The sequence below is a fragment of the Choloepus didactylus genome, chromosome 26 (assembly GCF_015220235.1).
Source record: "Choloepus didactylus isolate mChoDid1 chromosome 26, mChoDid1.pri, whole genome shotgun sequence".
Taxonomy (NCBI): Eukaryota; Metazoa; Chordata; class Mammalia; order Pilosa; family Megalonychidae; genus Choloepus; species Choloepus didactylus.
Window position 1 is genome coordinate 11,291,052 of NC_051332.1, and position 7,762 is coordinate 11,298,813.

At 34.7% G+C, this 7,762-nt stretch overlaps 1 non-coding gene across 1 annotated transcript; it reads left to right on the forward strand.

Moving 5' to 3' along the window:
* Positions 1-2,935: 2,935 nt before the first annotated feature.
* Positions 2,936-3,049, forward strand: LOC119520900. The gene has a single exon (XR_005214231.1). It is a non-coding gene; the product is annotated as a U5 spliceosomal RNA (small nuclear RNA).
* The last annotated feature ends 4,713 nt before the right edge of the window (positions 3,050-7,762 follow it).

A 7,762-nucleotide genomic window follows, 5' to 3' on the forward strand; every position in this document is an offset into this window, starting at 1 on the left:
ACAGTACAGAAACAGTGAACATTAAGTCAAACCATGGACTATAGTTAATAGTACAATTATAAACACATGGTATCAGCAACTGTAACAAATCTTCCACAAGAATACAAGATGTCATTAATAGGGCAGTATTTGGTAATCCTGTGTTTTATGCATGATTGTTCAGTAAATCTACAAGTTCTCTAATAAAAAAAAAGATTACCTATGCCTGATGCGTAGTGTCTATGCATGAACCATTAGATATTCCTGTTATCAGTATCATCACTCTTGATATTCAAGTATCAAATAAAAAGAATATATTTTCATAGTATATACTGACAAGTAATTTTTAAAACTCTTTGTTCCCTTTTCCATTCCTACCATAAATCTGTGAGAATTCCATCTCTTCCAATGTATGTCAAACTTTGTGCTAAAGTTCTTTAAACTTTATTACATCCTGAGGTTTGAAATTGTATTCACATTGGTTTTAATCTTCATTTCTAAGATAAGAAATCATATCTCTTCTCTTCTCAAACTTTTATTGAGAAATTATTTATCCAATTTTTTGTGAAATACCTCTTCAAAACATTTTTCCATTTAGTTTTTGTAATTGTTATAGGAGCAGTTCATATACTGAATATGAACATGTTGTCAGATATATGCTTATAATGACTCATGATCCAAGATTTTACTTGTGTTTCAGCTCTACCAATGATGTGCTTTAAGGAACATAAATGAAGACTTTAAATACATCTAATTTCATCTGTTTTCATTTTATATTTAGTGCCTTTAGAATCATAATAAATAAATCTTTAACTATGACAAATGAGGAAGCCACTATCATATATATAATCTCTTACTCAACATTTATCTCAATGCCTGGGAACATTCAGACCAAACAAAATGGTACTACTGTAATTTGCTAAAATACATAAATATTTCATATAAAACTTTTGAAATGTTGACACTATCAGATTTTCAAAAGCAATGTTATTTATAAAACATAAGGCAACAATAAAATATAAAATAACTTTCTTATACTTATGAGGCCATAATTAGCAGCAAACTAATAAAAAAAATAAACACAAATTTAAACAGAAAACTATACACTTAGAATGTTTAACTCTGCTTCATAAAAGCACAGATAATTGAAACATCTTTTGTTCAAATATTTTATTTCTAACATTAAATTATATTTCCTAATACTTTTATAAACAAATGAAAAATGTCAAAAATGCTGTTTACCACAGAGTCATACACCATAAAATAAAATACAACCAACTGAATTTATTCATATTCCCCACTAATACAATGTTCCTTGTAGATGATTTTCTGTATACTTTTTTCTAATTCACTTATGCAGACTTGGGAAAACTGATTTATGAGTTGTTTTCATCTTTAAAATTAATTTCTATATATTTTTTCCCTCCTTTGCAGCAAATCCAGTGTTAAAGTGAAAATTGATGCAATATACTATTTCAGGGGCCCAAAGCAATATGTAACCTTAATTTCCCAAGTTTCAATTTCAAATTTCTGCCTACATAAAAAAAGAGACTCAAATAGCTGAAAATAACATAGTTGGCAGGAAGGAAAATGTATAAGATGATTAGCTACAACAGGATTATTTATGCTTCTCCCCCAAGCTATAGGCACTCTTTAGACTGGCATTGAACATACACAATCAGAGTTTAGATTTCTTCAGGCATGTAAGTACATGAAAAATAAATAATTTTCATGCTGAATTGGTTCACAAATATATGGAGGGGAGGGGAATCCCATGAATTTTGTGTTCTTTAAGAAATCAGTGTATATAAATGAACTGCTATTTGTTCAATTAAATATTGAAACCTAAAGAAGATTTTTTTCTAAAAGCAAAATGCAGATATGCATACCCATTACTGTTCCTATAGTGAAAGGATGGAATCGTAAAGACAGATTTAATCTCTTGTAAGTGTGCAGTCGTAAGCTAATCTGAATGGAAAAAAAAAACAAAGAACTCAACACAATTATTTAAAGAAAAAAAGTAACTGTACCAGCTTGAAGGTGTTATATACCCAGAAGAAGTCATGATATTTTAATCCAATATTATAGGGTGGAACATTTTGATTAGATTGTTCCCATGGAGATGTGACTCACCCAATTCTGGGTGGGACATTTTTATTAGATTTCCAAGGAGATGTGACTCCACCCATTCAAGGCAAGTCTTAATTAGATCACTGGAGTCCTTAACAGAGCTGAGAGCCCACACAGGACAAGACATTTGGAGATGCAGATAGAGAGATATTTGGAGATACTGAGCTAAGACATGAAGCCCAGAGTTTGTCCTGGAGAAGCTAAGAGAGAATTCCCAGATGTTTAGAGAGAAATGTCCAAGAAAAACCAAACAGAAAGCTGAAAGAAGCTAAGACAGAAGCTCAGACACATTTTGGAGGAAAACATTTTGAAACCAGAACCCAGGAGCAAAGGACCAGCAAATGCTGTCCATGTCCCTTCACAGTAGACGGAGGTGTTCCAATTGCCATTGGCCTTTCTTCAATGAAGGTATACTCTTCTGGTGCCTTAGTCTGGACACTTTTATGTCCTTAGAACTGTAAATTTGTAGCCTAATAAATCCCCATTATAGAAGCCAATCCATTTCTGGTATATTGCCTTCCAGCATTATAGCAAACTGAAACAAGGACCAATCAAGAAAAACATTGAAGAAAAATAGTACTTCCTCTTAAAAAGGAGAAATATACTATCCAATGCAAAAATGAGAACTACAGATTTGAAAAGCACTCATTTGTCTTTGTCTTAAAATACCAACAAATAATAGTGGAAGGAGGAGGTCAAGTCCCTTTAGAACTGAGGCAGGTCTATGTAAAAATGGAACAGATTACAATGATTTCTCCTCATGAAGGAAATGGCTGAAATGAAATTTCACAGGTATTCATGTCTGCAATAAAATATGTTAATGTACATACTCTCATTTCTCTTCAGATTGTATAAATCTTTTGCATTTTACTAAAGATTTCTGTGGAGAGGAACAATTCTGAGTTTATATGCAATTTTTGAGGCTGTGTGTCAATAAAGCTAATAATAAAGTACAATGGTAGATGGTTCTGAAAAAAATATGTTAGTGTAAATATCTCAAAGTACAATTATTAAAAATACAAAGTCTGGGTTTTATCTCCTAGGTTTATAATAGACTACCAAACCTCTGTGTAATGCATTTGCTTCTACAAGCCTGTTCTGTTTAGCAGCACATTCTGTATACAAGTATATACATACATGCATACATACATACATACATACATACATACATACATACTGGTATTTTACCAGAAGAATCACATGTCTCATCTCAAACTAATGATATGCCTTCCACCCACACTTATATATATCTAATTTGATCAAAATCACAGACATCCATACTACAAATTCATCATGATGACATTTTACAAATCATAACTGCAGCTAAAGTCATTCCCTGAACGCTTTAGTCCAGTTCCTTATTGGACAGAATGCCTGATGTGCAAAAGGCTGTATCAATAAATACTTATAATGAGCAACTAAATTAATTCTAAAAAGAAGGAAAATCTGAAGAAATATTTAAGATACAATAAAAACTTGAAAGGACAACTTATATAGATTTATACAGTTTAGATCAATACAAGTTGTTTTTTTTAGGCTGATTTAGTCATGGTATATTTGGAGGGCATTAGACAATCAAGCGTTTACAAACCCTTTATTAAATCTACATCAAAATTGGGTACTTTGAAGAGAGAACTATGTTGGAGGTAACTGATTTTAAAGATACACCTATAATAATAATTCAAAATTTAAAACTTCTTATAACTCAGAACTCCATAAGGAAAAAATAGAACAGAAACAAAAATAATGGGCATGAGCAATTCCACCCTGGGATATTTAAACCCAAGCAAATTGAAAAATCCATCCACAGAAAATGTGCACACATTGTTGTTAACAGCATTATTTATAATAGCCAAAAAGTGCAAGTGACCAAATACCCATCAACTAATGAATGGGTAAATATAATGTGGTGTACATATATGGAATATTTTCCTGACATAAGAAGGAAAGAAGTTTGAGTACATGTTACAACATAGATGAACCATGAAAACATGATGCTAAGTGAAAGAAGCCAGACACAAAAGACCAGATGTTATATGATTCACCTCATAAGAAATGTCCAGAAAATACAAATTCATAGAAACATAAAGTAAAGAAGCACTTGTCAGGGGCCAAGGAGGTGAGGAGGGGTATGTGTTTGTTTTGGGGGAGTGATGAAAAATGTTCTATATTAAAAGGAGTGATATTGTACAACACTGTGAATATAAAAAACTACCGAATTTTACAGTTGAAAGGTTGCATTTCATGCTATATGAATATTTCAATAAATCAGCCTCTATTACATGATGCCATTTATCTGCCCTTCAATCTGTATATTCCAGAATTGCCTGGAATTTTACCTTAATATTAAAATTGTTATTTCTGGGTGGTGGGATTTATGGTGACTTACTCTGTTATTTTTACTTTTCAGAATTTTCTGAATTTATGATGAGCATGTGTCTATATAAAAAATCAAGAATCACATTCTTTACAAAATAGGTAAGAGATTTAAATAACTCTTCACTATAGAAGTTACATGGATGGGCAACAAGACAATGAGAAGATGGTCAGCATCATCAGTCACCAGAGAAATGTAAACTACAACCCCAATGAGATGGCACCACATATTAAAATAGCTTAAAAAGCTGACAAGTCTAAGTGGTTCTGAGGATGTGAAGCAGCTGGGACATTTGTGCACAGCAGGCAGGAATGTAAAATGCAACAGACCATTGAAAACAGTTTGAGAATGTTATAAACTTAAACATGTACTTATGATACAACCCAGCAATCCCACTACCATGTATTTACATGATAAAAATGGAATTCATTCACATCAAACCTGTACATTTATGCTTATAGCAGATTTATTCATAATGGCCCAAAACTGGAGATGAGCAAAATATCAACAACTGGTAAACAGATAAACTGTGGTGAATCCATGCATTTGGCACCACTCAGTAATAAAAATAAACAGAATATTGACACACTCAACAACCTGAATGAGGCTCAAATGCACTCCACTAGGTGAGAGAAGCCAAAGAATAATACATACTATGATTCTGTTCATATGGCATTATGGAATGGCATAAGCCATTTCCTAGCATTTATTACAAAAAACCTCCAATTGTGTCTGATTGCCCACAGATTAAATTCAAACTCCTCAGCCCAGAATGCAATGTCCTCCATAACTGACCTCCAATTTACTTTGCAACTTTATCCCTACTTATCTCCAATTCTCTGTCCAGTCAAAGCAGGATGCTCCTTTTTCTTTGGAACATACTCAATGTTTGCTTATATCCAGGTAAAAAATGTTCTTCCAACCATCTCCACAAAATCCTGTCCATCCCTTAAAAGTTAAGGATCACCTCCTCCAGACCACCCCAGTTTAACTGGGTTCTCTTGCTCTGGGTTCATAAAAGCTTGGTACTCCATTTATACAAACAATAACACATACAGACTGGAAAAGCCAATGGTGTGTGATCTTGTTTCAATCTAAAATTTCACTTTAACTGCATCACATAAAGATTTCTGGTCTGTCTACCTATTCTATAAACTCACCATGGGCAGGAACAGTCTTTATATCTTCATATTACTCAGAGGTCTTGTTAAAGTATGGCAATGAGTATTTACAGAATAATGACAACTTAATATGACTTTAAAATTACGTCCCACACACCATTTTCAAGAAGCTGCTGGGGGTTGTCCTCCACAAAATTCAGTATGTAATCAAGAAAGAGGAAGTCATGAGAAGCATGATTATACCAGCCCCAATATATGGAGAAGTAGACAGCTCTCAGGCAAAGGGGGAAAGACAATTCCAGAGAAGAGGCAGGGAATCAAATCAGAGCAGATCAGCTGGTCCCACAATGTTGGGCTGTGCCTTCTTCTTTTGAATCAAAAAACCTACTGAAGTATGCATTCAGACACAATGATGAAATAAATAAAAACCACAACAAAACAAAAAAACCACAAAGCAATATATCCAGGAAATCAGCAATCCAAAGGGGTAGAAAAACACACAGAACACCCAGGATGGAGGCTTTGCAACAGGTATAGAAAGCATGTCCACAAGAAAAAGATATGAGCAGTTAAGGATGGCTTACTATGCCAAACTTGATGGAAAACTGTACTTTTGGGCCACTGGAAAGGTATGAAAAATTAGCAATAGGTGAAAAGAAAACCAAGCATATATAAATAATCCACTGGTATTCTCAGGTCAAACAAAGAAAAAGAGGAAACAAAATTACAGTGAACCTCACTGGTTGGTGGTTAATGATGTTTGAGCAAGAAATAATCATGTTAACACTGAACATCTATTTATCTAAAAAGGTAATGCTGAGGGGGGAAAATAGGGGAGGGTGACACAGAAAAGCTCTATATATCCTCATTTAACAAAATAGGACTTCAACCCTTTTGAATATTGATAAACTTTGTTCACTTTTTAGAACATGGAAATATAAAAACAACATAAGGGGAGACCCCAGATTCTCAGAGGAAGGGGAATTGCTGCCAGTGGAAAGAATGCCACCACATTTTCCCCCATTATGCACTACTTTATTTGAGAAAAGTTTTTATTTATTATTTTTTATACAATAATAGCATTGTGCTTAATTTGCTAACATTAGCAGAGGATTAAAAATAACAGAGGTGTGAAGAAGGGGAACTGAATTGGTAATTATATTTAAAGATTTTTTATACTTAATTTCAAATATATTACACTTTCTTCTTATATGATCTTATAAAAAGCATAACTTTTATAAACTGGAGGATAACACACCGAACATCAAGACTCTCCTTCAAACTTATTTTATAAATAAGAAAAGCCAAGCAATAAGTGAGACTGCCATGAGTCATACAGTTAATTAGCATCATTCGTTCATTCTTTCAATTCATTTGAACATGACAGTCAGCCTACTTAAGGACGTGGAGTACCTTAGGAGGAAAAAGACCTTGTCCAGGCCTACAAGTTTTTACATAACAAGAGTGGAGTTTTTACATCTGCCCACATAGATATAATACCAATTGCTGTAATGTTAAGATGCACTAGGAAGTCTACAGTATCATAAAAGGTCTTAAGGGATACTGATATCCAGAGACAGGAGTTAAAACTTCAGAAAGAACAAATTTAGAATTGACTAGTTGAGGCTGGGGAGACTGGGAGAGAATCAAAAAGGCTTGTGAGCAGGAGGTAGGTCTGGTTTCATTTGCAGTCTCAACAAGGTAAACAACAGAGCTGAAGGGTAAGACTGGAGTCACTTTGTGGGAAGTCTAGGGCACCCAACAAAGAAAGCTTGACCTCATTAGATTAGGACAAAAACGAGGATCCACAGCATCCTTACCATACCTGTCCATGGCAGTGTGAAGCTCCTGGTGGTGAACCAGTCCCAATGCGCTCCACAGGCAAAGTCTGCAGCAACCATGCCTGCTCAGGATTGGCACCTCTGATGCCTCTGAACACAAGCTCTGATTGGCTGCCAGTTCCTGGTCCCATGGCTGGGTGCAAGTCAAGTGCATGTGCATTTTCTCTGGAAGTGGCCTGGTGTTGCCGATGCAAGGATGGACAGCAAAAATGGGCATCTCTGGAGATCCTGCTTTGGGCTCCACCATGCTCCCTCTCCCACCTCAGCATCCCCTCAGGCCACTGTCCCCATGCCCTCATAGGCCCATGCCCTGC